Here is a 21,385-nt window from a genome sequence, read left to right on the forward strand (position 1 = left end):
ACCAAAGGTCTCAAGGTAATAAGAACTTCAAAACTCAAAGCTCAAAATCTCAAGGTAGTATAAATCAAGGTTTGTACGCGAGCCACAGTGTTGTAAGTATTGTAGATTGCGCTTGGGAGAGTTTCATGAAGGAACCAATGGTTGTTATAAGTATAGCCAGATGGGTCACTTCATGAAAGACTAACCTTCGGACATGTAGGGTAATAGGGAAACAAAGCCCACTCTTCTTCAACAGCACCATCAGATAGAGATAATCAGAGAGGTTCTACTTCATGGGTAGGCAGAGGTTCAAACCATCTTTATGTTATGTCTAGTCGCCAAGAATAAGAGAATTCACCAGCTTTATATCTAGTATGCTTTGAGAATTTTTCTCATGATGTCATTACTTGATCCAGGTGATACCTTGTATTTTGTGACTCCTTACGTAGATGTTATGTTTAGGATCCTTCCTTAATGACTCTTAGAGTCTTTCAGTGTTTCTACTCCAATTAGTGAGTCTATTTTAGTGAAAAAAGTATATCGAGATTGTACAGTCTCTATCTATCATAGAGACACCAAGAAGTTATTCTTCCTACCAGGGCTAGTAATAGCAATGTGCAAGCAAGAAGGGGTGCCATTGATGAACACCGATGATATACTGCCTATGGACCCTCTCTTTCACCTATTTTTGGTCAAGTTAGCCTCATCCAAGGGTAAAATGAAAAGGAAAGTGGGTGGGCCGAAAGTAGCCAAGTAGCAGCAGAGGTGGATGAAAAAGAAGAGGAAGATGATGAGGATGTTGATGCCCCTCCCTCCCAGTCATAACACCCACTCTCCGGCTGCCGCATGAAGGAGGACTTGGCCAACGTACGAAAATTTATGGGAGGCACCTCTGATGGAGCTACTTCCCAAGAGAATGAGATATTCCATAGAGAACTGGTGTGGGGGATTGTAGAAAGTCGGAACCAAGGAGAAAATTCTCAAATCTTGAACTGAACCCAAATTTACGACTATCTCTACGAGACATAGAAGATTACACGACCTGTAGAAATGAGTCGTTATTGTTAGTCATGACCAACCCTAAAAGGAGGTCCTAAGACTCACTTTTACGACCCGTTCTCACCAAGAAAACCCATACACAAAGCTCATAGAAAGACTTCAGAGCCAAGTTTCAAGGGTCCCTCGAGGTCAAGTCTATGACATGACAAGATAACTCGTAAGAACTATTATAAGTCGTAGAAATGACTCATAACCAAAGTCCTGAGACTCCCAAATTTGCAGGTTTTTGGGACCTACAGGATGAGACAACAGGATGAACTGTAGACAAGATGACGGGCCATAAACCTTACCCATTCCAAAACTTCAGAGACTCGAATTTCAAACTTTTTCTCAGACCTGTAGAACAAGTCATTTAAATAACTCTTCATTACTACACGACCCGTAGAAAGGGATCCGTAGCGTCAACTTTCAGATTTTAATAAAGGGCAACTGTGTCTTTTTCCAAGTTTTGTTCAATAAACCTTGACACCTTTATGGCCAAGTTCAAAGTCTATAAATATTCAATTCTTCAAATTCCTCTCCTATTATATTCATTCTCCTAAAATTTTCTAAGGCAAGAACAAAGTCTCTCAAAGTTTCCTGTTCAAACTAAAGCTAGGGTTTCCAGATTTCTACAAGATTTCTTCTTCAATTTTTATTGTATTCTATCAAGGTATGTGGGGATTGATTCATAGGCTCTTTTCACCCATGAAGTCCCAAAGATTTCTCAAGTTTTCATTCAATTTTCAATTGATTATGAACCTTAGTTTTGATGAATTGCATTGGGCTAGTTTGATTTTTTTAAAAATGTTATCAATGATCTTTATATGCATGTTCTCATATAATGTGCATGATGTTAAGTTGAATTATAGATGCCCATGCATAAAGATATATTTTCAAGCTATGATTATGAAGTTAAGATGAGTTTATGAGTTGATCATGAGTTAAATGATTTTCAATGAAAGTTTTATACGAGTTAAAGTTGAGATTCATGATTCTAAATTAAAGTTATGATGATGATCAGAGTTAAGATCAAAAGATGTTTTCAAAATGGTGATAAGGATAATTTTCACCAAATTTATAGGTTCTTATGAATGATGAAGTGGATGAGCTATTCCTAATATATTTTAAAGATGGATTGATAGGCAATTACTATCTTTTCCTACTATGTTATGATTATGTTTATGAGTTTCCTTTGGGATATTGACTAAGAACCGAGAGGGCTTGTAGGTGGGGTTCGGTCTGGTAATGTAGTTAATTATCCAAGGGAATCCTAGTAGCAACCTAAAGTATCAAACTATGTTGCCAAAGTAGGTTGTCTTCATGGCCTAGTGAGTGGATCCATACAGTCTAGTTGAATAGTTACTTTTGGAGTATGCCTTGGCAAGGTAGCCTCCCCTGTTTTGAAGCAGGAGTTATCGGCCTATCTCAATGCATGAGTCATCAAATTTCATGTAATAGCTCGCATGGTCTTAGTTGTCGGTTAAAGGTCATATCCCATATAAGTTGGAGTTAAGTATGAGATGTCAAGTTATGAGTTAATGAAGTTCTTATGATATGCATTGACCAGGAGTTTCTTATGTTTTAAATTATTTTTAAGCGATACTCAAGTTCATTATGATTGGTCATGCATCTTATTGCATATTAATTATGTTCTTTTACTTGTTAATACGTACCTCACATACTTAGTACATTCAAATGTACTAATGCATATTTTGCCTATATTGTCTCATAATGTAGGGACGGACGACACTCACGATCATCCTACTCGTGGCTAGAGATTTCTTTAGATTTCTAAGACGTTGGTGAGTCTTCATTCTACCGAGGACAAGACTTTTATTCATATTACTATTGTTTTTCACTTTTTTCTATTGTTAGGGTGAGCTAGGAGCTTGTCCTAAGCCCCCGTTAAAGAATAGACTAGAGGTATGTTTAAACTGGTGTAATCCAGATTGGAAATTTATAGAATTGATTTACCTTAGTCCCATTCCCCACTCAATGATTAGTTTTGCTCATCTTCATATTGTTCTTACCTTATGTATGCGATGTATGCTAAGATAGCTTATGATTGGGGTCCCTCGCATCCCGATCTCCATGTTACGACTAGGCCCTAGGTTGACTTATGGAAAACTTGGTATTAGAGCACAAGGTTTAGAAGAGTCATAGGGAATCTAACATGCTGCATTAAGTAGAGTCTGATTCATTGGTGTGAAGCGCGCCACATCTATAATATCCTAGGTGTGAGAAAGAAAGAGTATGAAATAATAAGATGAATAATTAGCCGTGGTAAATCCATTGGTAGGTTAAGAGAGATTTTAATTAAGAGCAAAGTAGTCTTTTCTCTATTTCTATAGAGGGGATGAATCTAGACAGTTTTTGGGCTAGGTTCCTAATCTATTTAATCTCCAAAGCTCTTAATTTTCCTCATTCATTCACTTATTACCCATCCTAAAAATCTTCTCTCTACAAAAGGTGCTCTAGGCCTCCATTGAAGACCTAGCAAGAATCTTCTTAAATTCTCCATTGATCTTCAAGTTCTTCTTCAAGTTTTCTTCATAATTTGTATTCAAGGTATGTAGGATTCAACCATCGGTACCTTTCACCCATGGATCCCAAAGGATTTATTAAATCTTCCATGAGTTTCAATTAAAATTTTGAATCTTCTTAATTTCAACTTCAATTGCATGACCTATGATGTATCTTGTGAATTCAAATCTATTTTGACATAAATTTAATTGTAATTGATTGATATTCGTAGATTCTTTATATATATTCATTATATTGTTAATTAAAGCTTAGGATCTCATTATAAGGGATGAATACTCATGAAAAAAGATAAAAAATCTGGGAATTTGCTGGGAAAACGTTGGGGCAGCGCACCACTATAGCTCTAGGAATGTGTCTCTTTAGTTTGCCTCTTTGATCGATGCACCAATGTAGCGCCTGCAGAGCACCCCAATGATTTACACCTTGGTGCAGCACGCCACTATAGTGCCATTGCCCAGTTTTCCATAAAATGCATTCACCAAATATGACGTATGTGATAAAATTCTTTTGTTTTGTTTTGTTTTGTTGATCCTTACTTCTCATCAACTACTCTTTCAAGTGTATGAATTACATTTCATTTATGATTTAATCTCTCAACTAAGCATACATTACTCCTCCATTACATGAACTTACTTTCAAGCATGACTACTCAAGTATGATTTTTAAGTATGTTTCAAATTATGCTTTTTTCATGGAAATTATGGAAAAGGTGACTTAGGGACCTATGTAGTAACTTAAGGCCTAATGATATGAATTATGTATGCATGATTTATAATGTGTAAGAACAATATTCACATTGCACTTAAGTTATGAAATGAGCTACTCTATGAATTTTAAACCTATGATTATGTCTATGATATGTTAACTGTGATTACTTTGCTACGTATGTATTCCATGGGATTTGACTTAGCACTAAGTGGAAAGGAGGTGTGGGACCTACCAAAAGCCTTAGTATAAGCCTCATGTCCCATAAATTATGTGCCACCATAGGTTGCCTTATGGCTTAGCTAGTGGATCCACATATAGTGTATATATGACCTGTCTAGCGGGGTAGAGTCTACCTTGGCAAGTAGATTCCCCTTTTTTCGGTGTAGGGGTAACATCGGGATTCCATGTTATAACTTGCATGTTCATATTATCGGTTATGGTCCTATACCACATATTTATGATCTCTTATGTATGTCATGATCTAAATTATGCTTTTCAAATGCTTTGGTCATAATGATTTTCTCATGTTTTACTTATCTCATCTTATCATGTACTTTACTTGACCATTGTATTCCATTATTTATGTTGCATGTCATGCCCTCATACTTAGTACATTCCAATGTACTAATGCATACTTTTTGCCTATATTATCTTATAATGTAGGGATTGAGGTTGAGGATCATATTCATCCATGTGGCTAGTTAAGCTTTCCTATTCGGCGAAGTTGTGGTAAGTCCTTATTTATTTGGGACTAGTTATCAAGTTGGTTCTTGTTTCTAATGACTTTTTTTAAGTTTCATTTTGAGGGTGAGCTATGTAAATGTCTTAGCCCCCCCACCCATGTTCATGAGTAGAGGCATCTAGTTGGACAAATGTTTCGAGTCTATGTTGTCATGTGACATTCTTCATTTTGTATTTATTAGTTAGACACTCTTATGATGTTTCTTCTTTTAGTTTACCTTATGTATGCTTATCATATGAATAAGAGGCTTGGTTAGAGCCCTTCGGGTTTTCGATCGTCGTGTTATGACTAGGCCCTAAGTCAGATCATGATAAACATGGTATCAGAGCACAAGGTTCAAGTGTCTTAGGGAGTCCATCATGCTGCGTCAAGTAGATTTCTATTTATGGTTGTAAAGCATGCCACATCTATGAATAGGAGGCTATGAGATGTTTTAGTAATTCTCACTTATTTGATGATCTATGTCATGCTATAGAGTTTACCGTAAGACTTATTTTCCCTAATGGTCTTTGTTTGCGATTTTCAGAAGAATGGCTCTAAGAAGACCACCATTTCCAAGGGAAAATAATGTTATTGAAGCCCAAGATCCCCTGTCTCCTTAAGACAATGGTCATTTACCAGACCAAGTGACTAATACGGAGTTCTGAACCTCTATTACTATGCTAGCCCAAGTGGTGACCAACCAACGGATTGTGGCTCCTCCTAATGTTCCTACTCCAGCCTCAAGAGTGAGGGACTTTGCACGAATGAATATTCCAAAGTTTCATGGCTCAAAAATTGATGAGGATCCTCAAGAGTTCATTGATGAGGTCTACAAGATAGTGAGCATTATAGGGATGACTTCGGAAGAAAAAATAGAGTTGGCGGCTTACCAACTTAAGCGTGTTTCTCAAGTTTGGTACACTCAATAGAAGTTGGAGAGGATGGATGAAGGTCATATTTAATGGAAAGCTTTCAAACTTGATTTCCTTTATCACTTTTTCCCTCTTGAGTTAAGGTAGGCTAAAGTGTTGGAGTTCATAAATCTCTAACAAGGCAATATGGGGATGAGGGACTATGCCCTAAAGTTTACTAAGCTATCCAAGTATGCTCCTTTATTGATTACCGATCCACGTGCCCGAATGAATCAATTCATATTGGGGGTGTCCAACTTGGTTGCTAAGGAATGTTGTACCGCTATGCTTGTTAAGGAGATGGACATATCTCGGCTCATGACTTTTGCTGAACAAATTGAAGTAGAACAGTTCAAGGAGATGAGGATGAGAGATTCTAAGAGGACCCAGTATGAAGGTGGGTTCTCCAATGCTAGGACCGGTGGTAGTAGTGGACGCTCTCAACAAGGCCAAATCTCTAAGAAGAATTTTTCTAAGGATGGGGTTCCATACCCTAAATCTCAAAGAGGAGGAGGTGTGAATACTAGTAGCCCTTCTTTTCCTAAGAGTGCAAAGTGTGGAAATAATTATGGAGGGAAATGCTTGATGGGAATGGGTGCTTATTATGGATGTGGCAAGATGGGTCATAAGCAATCCGAGTGCCCTTATGTTGCCAACAAGGAGGGAGAAGTTCATCCTCTAGGAGGCCAAGTGCAACAAGGCGCCCAAGCTTAACCTAAGAGTGGCCAATTCAACTACTGATTCTATGCTCTTCATCTATGCAAGATGTTGATGAGACTCCCTATGTGGTTATGGGTATGTTACGGGTCTTTAAATTTTATATTTATGCACTGCTTGATCCAGGTGACAACTTGTCTTTTGTTACTTCTTACCTTGCTATGAGATTTGATGTGTACCCCGAAATGTTATTAGAACCTTTTTCGGTTTATACTCCCGTTGGTGGTTCGATATTATCCAAGAGAGCTTATAGAAATTATCCTATATGGGTCTCGCACAGAGTTATTTCATGAGATTTTGTTAAACTTTACATGACTAATTTTGACATCATTCTTGGTATGTATTGGTTACATGCCTCTTATGCATCTATATGGTGTAGGACTCGTGTGGTTAAGTTTCACTTTTCTAATGAGACTATTCTTGAATAAAAGGGTAATGATTTGATGGTTAAGGTTTGATTCATCTCATGTATTAAGGCCTGAAAAATAATTTTTAAGGGGTGCATTTATCATATTGTGTGAGTTAGGGACATCGAGTCTAAAACTCCTACTCTTGAGTCGGTCCCTATACTTAATGAGTTTTTTTATGTATTTCCCGATGATTTGCCCGGTATTCCTCCCAAAAGGGAAATTGACTTTGGCATACATCTCCTTCCTGATACCCAACATATTTCTATTCCTCCTTACCATATGGCTCCGGCGGAACATAAGGAGTTAAAAGAACACTTGAATGATTTGTTGGATAAGGGTTTTATAAGACCAAATATTTAACCATGGGGTGCTAGACTACCGGCAATTGGGTAAGGTCAACATAAAGAACAAGTATCCAGTTCCAAGGTAGTTGACTTATTTGATCAATTACAAGGAGTAAGCTATTTTTCTAAGATTGACCTCCATTCTGGTTTTATTAATTGAGGGTAAGGGAGTGTGATACTCCCAAAATGTCTTTTCAAATAAGGTATGGTCATTTTGAATTTGTAATAATATCATTTGGTTTGACTAATGCTCCCTCTTTATTCATGGACTTGATGAATCATATTTCCAAACCATACTTGGACATGTTTGTAGTAGTCTTCATTAAAAACATCTTGATTTATTCTCGAAATGAGAAAGATCATATGGGTCACTTGAGGATTATCTTGCAAGCATTGAAAGAGAAGCAATTATTTGCTAAATTTAGTAAGTGCGAGTTTTGGCTAAGGGAAGTTGCATTTCTTGGTGATGTGCTGTTTGGTGATGGGATTAAAGTAGATCCAAAGAAAATGGAGGTAGTTAAGAGTTGGCCTAGACCATTATCTCCTTCGAACATTAGAAGTTTTTTGGGCTTAGCCTGATACTACAGAAGGTTTGTTGAAGGGTTATCATTTATTGCTTCGCCTTTACCTAAGTTGACACAAAATAAGGTGAAATTTCAATAGTCGGATGAATGTAAGAAAAGTTTCCAAACATCGAAGGATCGTCTCACGTCGGCTTCTATTTTGACATTGTCTGATGGTTTGGATGGGTTGGTTGTTTCTTGTGATGCTTCACGTGTGGGTTTAGGTTGTGTCTTGATGTAACATGAAAACGTTATAGACTATGCTTCTAGACAACTTAAATTACATGAAAGAAATTATCCAACCCATGATCTTGAACTTGCAGCGGTTTGTGTTTCCTTTGAAAATTTGGCACTATTATATTTATAGTGTGCATGTTGATGTGTTTACTGACCATAAAAGCTTGCAATATGTGTTTATCTAAAAGGAATTAAACTTTAGGCAAAGGAGGTGGCTTGAACTCCTAAAACACTATGACATGAGTGTATTTTACCATTCGGGTAAGGCAAATATTATAGCCAATGCCCTTAGTCGGTTGTCTATGGATAGTGTTGCACATGTTGAGGAAGGTAAGAGGGAGTTGGTTAAAGAGGTCCATAGATTGACACATTTAGGTGTGCATTTGGTTGATTCCAATGATAGAGGCGTTCTTATACATAATGGTTCGAAATCGTCACTTGTGGCAGACGTCATGGCCAAACAAGACAATGATCCGATTTTGGTTGAATTGAAGAAGTTGGTTGTCAGAAAAGCCATTGAGGCTTTCTCTATAGAGGAAGATGGGGTATTACGTTACCAAGGTCATTTGTGTATTCCAAATATTGATGGATTAAGAGAGTTGATATTGAATAAGGTCCATAGTTCTCGATATTCAATTCATACGAGATCCACCAAGATGTTTCATGATTTGAGGGAAGTATATTGGTGGAATGGCATGAAGAAGGATATAGCGGAGTTCATGGCTAAGTGTCCTAAATATCAACAAGTTAAAGTTTAACATCAAAGGCCGGGAGGTCTAGCTCAAGACATTGAAATCCCTACTTTGAAGTAGGAAGATATGAATATGGACTTTGACACAGACTTTCCTCGTACTAGAAGACAACATGATTTTATTTGGGTTGTTGTGAACTGAATGACTAAATCGGCATATTTCATACCGGTCAAGACTTCTTATGGTGTCGAAGACTATGCTAAGTTGTACATTCGTGAGCTTGTGAATCTTCATGGTGTTCCTTTGTCGATTATATCGGATAGAAGTACTTAATTCAATTCACATTTTAGGAAGTCATTTCAGAAAGGTCTTGGTACTAGAGTCAAGCTAAGTACCTCTTTCCATCCTCAAACCGATGGACAAGCCAAAAGAATGATTCAAACTTTGGAAGATATGTTAAGGTCATGTGTGATTGATCTTAAAGGAAGTTGGGATCAGCATTTTCCATTGATTGAGTTTGCCTATAATGATAGTTATCACTCTAGCATCCAAATGGCTCCTTTTGAAGCCTTGTATGGGAGAAGATGTAGGTCTCTGGTAGGGTGGTTTGCAGTGGGTGAGATGGCATTTATTGGTCCATATTTATTAGTTGATGCAATGAAGAAAGTAAGGCTCATAAGAGAGAGATTGAAGATGGCTCAAAGTCATCAAAAATCCTATTCAGACACTAGGAGGAGAGAGCTTGAATTTGATTTGGATGATATAGTGTATTTGAAGGTTTTACCTATGAAGGGGTAATGTGGTTTATGTAAGAAAGGAAAGTTGAGTCTTAGTTATGTAGGACCCTATAGAATATTGAAGCGTATTAGCAAAGTGGCATATAAGTTAGGCTTGCCATTTGAGTTGGCTTTGGTTCATCCGGTATTTCATGTGTCAATGTTGAGGAAGTTTATGGATGATCCAAATTCTATTGTACTAATGGAGAATATGAGTATTGAAGACAATTTGACTTATGAGGAGATCTCGATTGAGATTTTAGACCGTCAAGTCAAAAGATTAAGGAACAAAGAGGTTGCATCCGTTAAAGTCTTATGGAGAAATCAATAAGTCGAAAGAGCTACATAGGAACTGGAAGCGGATATGAGGAAATGATATCCTTACCTCTTTCCTTCCGATCCATCCTAAGGTACTTACATATTTATACTTAAATGCTCTAAAAACTCCTACGTTTCGACTCCTCTGTGTCATGAAATATGCATTCATACCATGAAAATGATTATTTTTTTATGAATAGTTAGAAGTTGCATTATTTCATTCATGTTGGGTTGTTGTATACTACTCTATTCTACTCGAGCTAGATACTATCTCATTCGAGGACAAATTTTCTCAAGGAGGAGATATTACAATATCCCGATGTGAGAAAGACAGAGTATAACATAATAAGATGAATAATTAGCCGTGGTGATTCCATTGACAGGTTAAGAGAAATTTTCATTGAGGGCAAAGTAGACGTTTCTCTATTTTTATAGGAGGAATGAATCTAGACAAGGTTTCTAGTCTATTTAATCCCCAAATCTCTTAATTTTCCTCATTCATTCACTAATCATCCATCCAAAAAATCTTGTCTCTACAAAAGGTTCTCTAGACCTCCATTGAAGACCTAGCAAGAATCTTCTTAAATTCTCTATTGATCTTCAAGTTCTTCTTCAAGTTTTCTTCATAATTTGTATTTAAGGTATGTGGGATTCATCCATAGGTACCTTTAACCCATGGATCCCAAATAATTTCTTAAATCTTCCATGAGTTTCAATTAAAACTTTGAATCTTCTTAATTTCAACTTCAATTGCATGAGCTATGTTGTATCTTGTGAATTCAAATCTATTTTGGCATAAATTGATTGGTAATTGATTGGTATTGGTAGATATTTCATATATATTTATTATATTGTTAATTAGGGCTTATGATATCATTATAAGGGATGAAAACTCATGAAAAATGATGAAAAATATAGGAATTTGCTGGAAAAACACTGGGGAGGCGTGCCACTATCGCGTCAAGAATGTTTCTCTCTATTTGCCTTTTTGTGATACGCGCCACTATAGTACTTTTAGAGGATCCCAGTGGCTTACACCTTGGCGTGGTGCACCACTATAGCGCCATCGCCCAGTTTTCCATAAAACGCATTCATCAAATGCGACATATGTGATAAAATTCTTTTATTTTGTTTTGTTGATCTTACTTCTCATCAACTACTCTTTTTGAAGTGCATGAATTACATTTCATTTATGATTTAACCTCTCAACTAAGCATGAATTACTCCTTCATTACATGAACTTACTTTCAAGCATGACTATTCAAGTATATTTCAAATTATGCTTTCCTTATGCAAATTATGGAAAAGGTGAGTTAGGGCCCTATGTGGTGACTTAAGGCCTAATGATATGAATTATTTATGCATGATTTGTAATGTGAAAGAAAAAATATTCACATTGCACTTAAGTTATGAAATCAGCTACTCTATGAATTTTAAACCTATGATCATGTCTATGATATATTAACTGTGATTACTTTGCTACATATGTATTCCATGGGATTTGACTTAGCACTGAGTAGAAAGGAGGTGGGGGCCCTACCAAAAGCCTTAGTAGAAGCCTCATATCCCATAAATTATGTGCCATCGTAGGTTGCCTTATGGCTTAGCTAGTGGATCTACATATAGCGTATATATGACCTGTCTAGCGGGGTAGAGTCTACCTTGGAAAGTAGATTCCCCTTTTTTCGGTGTAGGGGTAACATCGGGATTCCATGTTATAACTTGCATGTTCATATTATCGGTTATGGTCCTCATTTTTGCCAAATGTACTCCGGCCAAGGGTCTTCTAATGCTACTACTCCAAGGTTTGACAAATATAGGGTGTACAACCCTAAAACTCAAGGAGGTGCTCCTATAGTCCAAGTTACTCCGGCTTGCAATAAGTTTGATAGAAACCACAAGGATGAATGTCTAGCCAGGTTGAATATGTGCTATCGATGTGGTAAGATGGGTCATCATGCTAAGGAATGCAGGGTCAGAGATGGTCATTCTCAAGGCCAAGTTGCTCAAAGTGGCCATGGGAAGTCAAAGGGTGGTCAATGCAATAATAGGTTTTATGACCTCCATGGTAAGCAAGAGGTAGAGGAGACTCCTGATGTTGTTACTAGTATGTTACGGGTCTTTTATTATGATGTTTATGCTTTGCTTAATCCGGGTGCAAATTTATCTTTTGTTTTCCCTTATGTGGCCATGAGGTTTGATGTTAGTCCTGAGACATTGTTAGAGCCTTTCTCTATTTATACTCACGTAGGTGAGTCAGTTGTGGCTAAAAGAGTCTATAGAAGTTGTCTGATTACAATTTTCCATAAATTTACTCTATGTGACCTAGTTGAGCTTGAGATGACCGATTTTGATGTTATCCTTGGTATAGATTGGCGATATGCATGTTATGCTTCTATTGATTCTAGAACCCGAGTGGTTAAGTTTCAATTCCTGAATGAGCCAGTCCTAGAATGGAAGGGTAGTAACTCCGTGATTAAAGGTCAATTTATTTAGTGCCTTAAAACTCGAAAGATGATTTCCAAGGGTTGTATTTATCATATTGTAAGGGTTATGGATGAGAATTCTGAATTGATTTTGGTATATACCTTCTTCCGAATACTCAACCTATTTTTATTCCTCCTTACCTGATAGCTCTGGTAGAATTAAAGGAGTTGAAGATCAATTGAAGGACTTGTTAGATAATGGGTTCATTAGGCCAAGTATTTCTCCATGGGGTGCTCCTGTATTATTTGTTAGAAAGAAGGATGGTTCACTGTGTATGTGCATTGATTATCAGCAATTGAATAAGGTAACCATCAAGAATAAGTATCCAATTCCGAGAATAGATGACTTGGTTGATCAATTGAAAAGGGGAAAGCTACTTCTCCAAAATAGACCTCAGTGGTATTATCACCGATTGAGGGTGAGAGAGTGTGACACTCCCAAAATGGCATTTCAGATGAGATATGGCCATTATGAGCTTCTAGTCATGTTGTTTGGTTTGACCAATGCTCCCGCAACTTTCATGGACTTAATGAATAGGGTGTTCAAGCAATACCTAGATATGTTCATGATTGTACTCATCGATAATATTTTGGTTTACTCTCAGAATGAGGAGGAGCATGCAAGTCACTTAAAGATTGTGTTGCAAACTCTAACAGACAAACAACTATTTACAAAGTTCAACAAATGTGTTTTTTGGTTAAGGGAGGTGGACTTCCTTGGTCACATTGTCACCGGTAAAGGGATTATGGTTTATCCTAAGAAAATCAAAGCGGTTAAGAAATGGCCTAGACCATTATCTCTTTCGGATATTAGGAGTTTCTTAGGCCTAGTCAGATACTATAAGATATTTATGGAAGGGTTTTCATCAATCTCGTCACCTTTGATCAAGTTTACTCAAAAGAAGGTGAAGTTTCAATGGTCGGAAGCGTGTGTAAAGAGTTTTCAAGAATTGAAGGATCATCTCACTACCGCTCCTATCTTGACCTTGTCGAAAGGGTCCGATAGTTTTGTTGTATATTATGATGCCTCAAGGGTTGGTCTTGGTTGTTTATTGATACAACATGGTAACATAATAGCCTATACTTCTAGAAAACTTAAGGTGTATGAACGGAACTATCCAACCCATGATATTGTACTAGCGGCGGTTTTGTTTGCCTTGAAGATTTAGAGAAACTACCTTTATGGTGTCTATGTAGATTTGTTCACTGATCATAAGAGTTTACAATATGTGTTTAAAAAAACCTTGAACCTTCGGTAAAGGAGATGGCTTGACTTGTTTAAAGATTATGATATGAGTGTGTTGTATCATCCGGGCTAGGCAAATGTGGTTACCGATGCACTAAGTAGATTTTCCATGAGTAATATGGTACATGTTCAAGAAGATAAGAAAGAATTGATTAAAGATGTTCATAGGTTGGCACGTTTAGGGGTGCATTTGGTTGATTCCAATGATGGAGGTGTTCTTGTTCATAATGGTTCGGAATCGTCTCTTGTAGCGGATGTCAAGGCCAAGCAAGACCAAGATCCATTTTTTGTTGAGTTAAAGAAGTCGGTTACCGAAAACGCCATTGAGGATTTCTCCTAAGGGGGATATGGTGTGCTATGTTACCGAGGTCGTTTGTGTGTACCTAATGTTGATGGATTGAGAGAGTTGATATTTAATGAGGCCCATAGATCCCAATACTCAATTTATCTAGGGTTCACCAAGATGTATCGTGACTTGAAAGAAGTGTATTGGTGGAATGGAATGAAGAAGGACATAGAGAAGTTTGTAGCTACGTGTCCAAATTGACAATAAGGTAAAGTTGAGCATCAAAGACTGGGATGTCTAGCCTAAGACATTGATATTCCTACTTGGAAGTGGGAAGATGTGAATATGGATTTCATAATGGGTTTGCCTCATACTAAGAAGCAACATGATTCCATTTGGGTTGTTGTAGATCGGATGACCAAGTCGACTCATTTTCTACACATTTTTGGAAGTCGTTTCAAAAGAGTCTTGGTACAAAGGTTAAATTAAGTACCACTTTTCATCCTCAAACTGATGATCAAGCTAAAAGAACAATCCAAACTTTAGAGGATATGTTAAAGGTGTGTGTTATCGATTTAAAGAAAGTTGGGATGAACATTTTCCATTGATTGAGTTTTTCTATAATAATAGTTATCACTCTAGCATCCAAATGGCTCATTTCGAAGCATTGTATGGGAGGAGATATAGATCCATGGTGGGATGGTTTGAAGTTGGTGAGATGGCCTTGATTGGTCCATATTTGGTTATAAAGTCCTAATTCGTTGTTAGTAAAAGAGAGATTGAATTTGAAGTGGATGATTGGGTCTATTTGAAGGTTTCACACATGAAGGGTGTAATGCATTTTGGCAAGAAAGGGAAATTGAGTCCTCGATATGTTGGACCTTACAAGATATTGAGACGTGTTGGAAAAGTGGCTTATGAGTTAGATTTTCCATTTGATTTAGCTATGGTTCACCCGATATTTCATGTGTCTATGTTGAGGAAGTTCGTGGGTGATCCAAACTCCATTGTTCCCTAGAAAGATGTAAGTGTTGAGGAGAATTTGAATTATGAGGAAGTTCTGGTGGAAATCTTAAACCGGCAAGTTAAGAAGTTAAGAAACAAATAAGTTGTGTCCGTCAAAGTGTTATGGAGGAATCAACAAGTAGAAAGTGCTACTTGGAAAGCAGAGGCGGATATGATCAAACGATGCCCGTACCTCATTCCCTCTACTCAAGCCTAAAGTAGTAAGTTGTTCCTATTCAAGCTAATTGAACTCTTACGTATTCAGTTCCTCTTATGTCATTCATATGCATGCATGTTCATGAAAAAGTTGATTTTTAAGTCATGATTTTATGTTAAGTTGAAGTTTTCATGTTCCATGCATTATAAGATGTCATCATGTTTATGTTGGGTAGCTAGTCCCCTTTTCGAGTCTTTCCTATGATAAGTTAATCTCATTCTAGGACGAATGTTTTCAAGGGGGAGATATTGTAAGAACCCACAAGTCAGAAAGTTGGAACCAAGGAGAAAATTCCCAAATCTTGAGCTAAACCCAAATTTACGACTGTCTCTATGAACAGTAGAAGTTTACACAACCCGTAGAAATGAATCGTTGAGGGAGTCTTTATTGTTAGTCATGACCAATCCTAAAAGGAGGTCCTACGACTCACTGTTATGACCCGTTCTAACCCAGACGACCCATCGACACAACTCATAGGAAAACTTCAGAGCCAAGTTTCAAGGGTCCCTCGGGGTCAAGTCTACGACTTGACAAGTTGACCCGTAAGAACTATTACGAGTTGTAGAAACAACTCATAACTAATGTTCTGAGACTCGCAAATTTTTAGGTTTTTGGGACCTGAAGGACAAGCCAACAAGATGAACCATAGACAAGATAACGGGTCGTAAACCTTACCCGTTCTAAAACTTTAGAGACTCGAATTTCAGACCTTTTCTCAGACCTGCAAGACGATTTATTTAATGACTCGACGTTACTAAAATGACCCATAGAAAGGGATACGTAGGGTCAACTTTCAGATTTTAATGAAAGGCAATTGTGTATTTTCCCAAGTTCGGCTCAATAAACCTAGACACTTTTATGGACAAGTTCAAAGTCTATAACTATTCAATTCTTTAAATTCCCCTCTTATTCAATTTATTATCCTAAATTTTCTAAGGCAAGAACAAAGTCTCTCAAGGTTTCATCTTCAAGCTAAAGCTAGAGTTTCCAGATTTCTACAAGGTTTCTTCTTCAATTCTTATTGAATTCTAGAAAAGAATGTGGGGATTCATTCATGGTCTCTTTTCACCCATGAAATCCCAAAGATTCCTCAAATTTTCATTCAATTTTCAATTAATTATGAAACCTAGTTTTGATGAATTACATTGGGCTGGTTTGATTTCATTTTTAAATATTATCAATGATATTTATATGCATGTTCTCATATGAATTACATGATTTCAAGTTGAATTACAGATGACCATGTATAAAGCTATATTTTCAAGTTATCATTATGAAGTTAAGATGATTTTACGAGTTGATCATGAGTTAAATGATTTTCAATAAAAAATTTATATGAGTTAAAGTTGAGATTCGTGATTCTAAAGTTAATGTTATGATGATGATCAGAGTTAAGATCAAAAAATATTTTAAAGATGGTGATAAGGACAATTCGCACCGAAGTTATAGATTCTTATGAATCACCAAGTAGATGAGTTATTCCTAATATGTTCTAAAGATGGATTGATAGGCAATTACTATCTTTCCCTAATATGATATGATCATGTTTGTGAGTTTCTATTAGGATATTAACTAAGCACCGAGAGGGCTTCTATGTGGTGTTCATTCCAGTAACGTAGTTAGTTACCCAAGGGAATCCTAGTAGCAACCTAAAGTCCCAAACTACATTGCCCACGTAGGTTGCCTTCATGGCCTATCTAGTAGATCCACATAGCCCGATTGAATTGTTACTTTTGGAGTATGTCCTGGCAACCTATTTCGATGCAGGAGTCATTGGCCTGTATCGATGCAAGAGTTATTGGATTCTATGTAATAGATTGCATGGTCTTAGTTGTCGGTTAAAGGTCCTATCCCACATAAGTTGGAGTTAAGTATGTGATGTCAAGTTATGAGTTTATGATGAAGTTCTTATGATATGCATTGACCATGAGTTTCTTATGTTTTAAATTTCTTTTAAGCTATACTCAAGTTCATTATGATTGGTCTTGCATTTTATGGCATATTGATTATATTCTTTTACTTGTTGATACGTACCTCACATACTTAGTACATTCAAACATACTAATGTATATTTTGCCTACATTGTCTCAAAATGTAGGGACAGATGACACTCACGATCATCCTACTCATGGCTAGAGATTTCTTTAGATTTCAAAAATGTTGGTGAGTCCTCATTCTACCGAGGATAGGACTTTTATTCATGTTACTGTTGTTTTTCACTTTCTTTTATTGTAAGGGTGAGGTACGAGCTTGTTCTAATCTCCCATCAAAGAATAGACTAGAGGCATGTTTAGACGATACTCGTTGGTGTAGTCCAGATTAGATATTTATAGAGTTGATTTCCCTTAGTACCATTCCCTGCTTAATGATTACTTGCGCTCATATTTATATTATTCTTACCTTATATATGTGATGTATACTAATATGGCTTATGGTTGGGGTCCCTCGCATTCCGATCGTCGTGTTATGACTAGGTCGTAGGTTGGGTCAGGACAGAGATGAGAAAGAACCTAGCAATAGACCGCTTAATGGCCCAATTATGGAAGACCATCAAGGTTATATTCCATTGTGTCTCCCCCCAGTGGGAGCTTCCCAGCCTTACATCGGAGGAATTTGTAGAGTTTCCTCACCTAAAAGAGGCTTGGTCAGATAAGCACACTCTAGTGAATCTTCCATCCGACTAGGATATCCTCTCCCCTTTAATTGCTTAGAATATACTAAACTTGTTTTTGGGTTGCCCCGTTTGGGCATGTAACAAATACTGCTCCTATTACCTTCTTGCTTTTCTGGTTTTATAAGCATGTGGATGCTAAATTTTTAATTCCTTTAGTCATAAATGAATTCTAGGTTGTCTTTAATTCTATTTCTACTGCTATGCATTGATCTGAATGCGAGACTTAATGATTAAAAGTCTTGAAAATGACATGGTGGAACATGGAAAAATAGAGGAGACAATACTGAGATTTTGTCTTGCCATCTCCGGCTATGGCAGAACAATCCTCGCAATAGCGGGAAGTGCTACAAAGGGATCATCCCGCTATGGCATCCCAGATAAAGTCAGTTCCAGGGATCTAATTCCCTGCGAGGTCTTATCCTTTTTTCCCAGTTTTTGAGATTGCTATTGACCTCTAGGGTTGCAATAAAGTTCGAGACTAAATTCCCTGGCTAAACTCGGCAGATTTCACCCCCAGATCTAATCCAACAATGTACACATAAGAAATTGCATCACTATAATCTGAAAACAACCATGTACACCCCAGGAAGTTATTCATCACATCATATAACTCATCTGAAATCCATTTATTAATCATATTGTAGTTTATCACTAGACCATCGCACATAATTAAGCATGACCCTTTTTCTGACCACAAATTCACTAAAGCCCAAGCAATCATATCTCACATAATTTCAAGTATGCAGACAAATGAACTTCACGCATTGAAAGCTGTTCAAACCACTATTATGGACATACTCAAACCTCATCATTCAGGCAACTACACTTGACGTACGGGCAGATATAAGGCAACACTATGCACCTAATAACGACTTCAATATATGTTAAGTGTTGTCACTTGATCTTGATCTTGTTGGTTGCCACCTGTTAAGTGTTATGGTTGATTTTCTGCTATTACTTTATGTATATTGATTTTTATTTTGTGTCGGTCGATAATACCTACTTAGTGCATGTTGTTCTGTACTGACCCCTACTTGTATTTATTTTTGTTTTATTTTATGGAATGCAGCGAGTGTTTCATCAATTTCGACTCGACCTCAACTCTAGTCAGTATCCTGCATGTCAAGTTCCTGGGTGAGCTATTCCTTCTAGCTCGTGTTGGATTCTCTCAGTCATGACATGATGTCCTTAGTTTTTGAACAAAAACTATGTTATTTATTTTATTCTAGTATTTGATATTTCCAGACTTAGTATTTGAGAATTAAATTTCCTTGATGTGATGACTTTCAGGTTTTTGGAATGATATATAATAGAACCTAGTGGATTTTCGTTTCTTACTTTCATAACTTGGGCTTTCGCATTATTATAGTATTCCATAAGTTGAACCACTAACATAAGTTGGGTTTGTAGCGTTGGTTTACCCACCTAGGAGGATAAGTGTTGGTGCCACTCATGGCCCATTTTGGGTCATGACATTTAGGGTCCGAAATCCTTAATTTAAAGTCAAAATCATAATATAATGGATGGGTAATGTAGATTTTAGGTTAAGAATGATTACCCAATAAAATACCCTTGAAAATTCACTCCAAAAATCACCTAATCGAGTTCCCAAAGTTTGAAAATGGAGAAATTGGCCAAAACCCAGTCTAAACCCTCTCAGATCTCCTAAAAGTGACATAAGAGTCGCTTTTGCAACCATCGCTTTTGCGACAGCATGGTTTCTTTTGAGAAGCCCAAAAAAAATCCTCTTCTTTGCTTTTGCAAAGGGTTATGCTGAAGTGGAGGTCACTAAAGCGACACCACCTTCGCAAAAGCAAGTCACTAGATATCAGCAATATAAATTCCATAAAAATTCACCAAGTCTCTTAATGGACCCTCGTAATTCATTTAAAATCCCATACATAAATTATATATGCTACCATACTAAATTTGATGTTTTGTACTCAATGAAACCATCAAAATTTTGAATTTGACGTCTCCTTGACCCAAACTCCAAAAGATCACAACCAAACTAACACTAAGACTCAAACAGACCAAGACGCCCTCGGAGCTTTCGAAAAATACACAGGAACTCTTTATATACCTAAATATTAAAATCCTCCCTTGAAGTTAAAGTAGTCTTCACAATTCAATTCAACCATCTGAACTGTGAATGTTGACCAAAGTAAGCTCTTAACTCAAAACTCAATCATTTCCAACTTAGGACCTCAAATCCTTGATATAACCCTGAATTTGATTCTGTCAACGCTTTTAGATTAAATTACACATTTCAGAGTTTATGGAACCAATAAAATTCTATTTCGAGGCTCAAAACTCCAAATGACGCTGAAAACCACTATTTAACAACTTAAGCCTTCAAAACTCAAATCTTTCCAAAAATCCTAACTTTTCAATGAATTTCCCAAAACCAACTTTGAATGCTAATCAAATGTGACTCGAAGCAACTATCGAAAGGGGTAAAGTGATCATTACAAAAATCTAGGATGCAAAACTAGGTGACAAGAGTAGCAAAACATGAATAACAAAAAACAATTAACTTGAGAATTTGTTCATTGAGCAGGTTCCATGTAATGCCTCTAGGCTCCGGTCTTGCTGATCATCGATACTTTACATGATATGTTGTAATTTCAAGGCTTTTAACTCTAAAAGAAAAAGAGAGCCTCGTGAGGAAGATGGGTTCTACAGTTTCATTGTACATATTTATCAAGGAAATGCATCATTGTTTACATTTTCCCATTCTTGTTTTTGACAACAGACAATTATGCTAGTATTAATTTTTTACTTCTTGCTAATGCTATTAGCTTTGGAAAAAAGACTTGCTTTCTTATTTCTTAAAAGATCAACACCTCTTGAGTGGTTGAAAATTTTGCCTAAAATGTTCTAAAGGTGTGTAAGAAAAACACAAAAAAGAGTAAAACAAGTACTTGCTTCAAAATTATTTCATTTGATTTGATCTTCCAACAACTGAATGCTTATATTTGATCAAGGTTTATTTCCTAAGGTACTGAAGTATCTGAAAAATGAGCATGGATATCAATTTTCCAATTATAAATGTGTAACGATCTACCCATCGTTATTAGAATGGACACCTCATGAAGAACGCCAAAATTTTAAAATACATTGCCAATTTAAATTGGGATGAAATGATGAATATTTTGGAATTTGAAACTTGTCCAAGCTAATGTCATTCTGCCATAACTGGATTATTTCCACTATGCCAACACCACTATAACAGTGTGTTTGCCTCTATAGCGGGGTTAGCAGGACAGACTTTTGGAAATGCAAATTTTTTTATTTTTCCTCTTCTCCTTCAGTGGTAAATTAGACGAGAGTTACCCTAAAAACCCTCAAAAAATGATCAAAGCCTAGGAACTTAGGAGAGGAGGGATTCTAGCAGAAGAAGGTCAAAAACCCACAAATTTTAGGCCTACACCAATCAAACTTTGCCTCTATGTAACCAAAAACTCATAAATAAGAATTCCACAGTAGTTGTTTGGCACCCAGGTA

Source organism: Solanum dulcamara, chromosome 9 (assembly GCF_947179165.1).
Source record: "Solanum dulcamara chromosome 9, daSolDulc1.2, whole genome shotgun sequence".
Classification (NCBI taxonomy): Eukaryota; Viridiplantae; Streptophyta; class Magnoliopsida; order Solanales; family Solanaceae; genus Solanum; species Solanum dulcamara.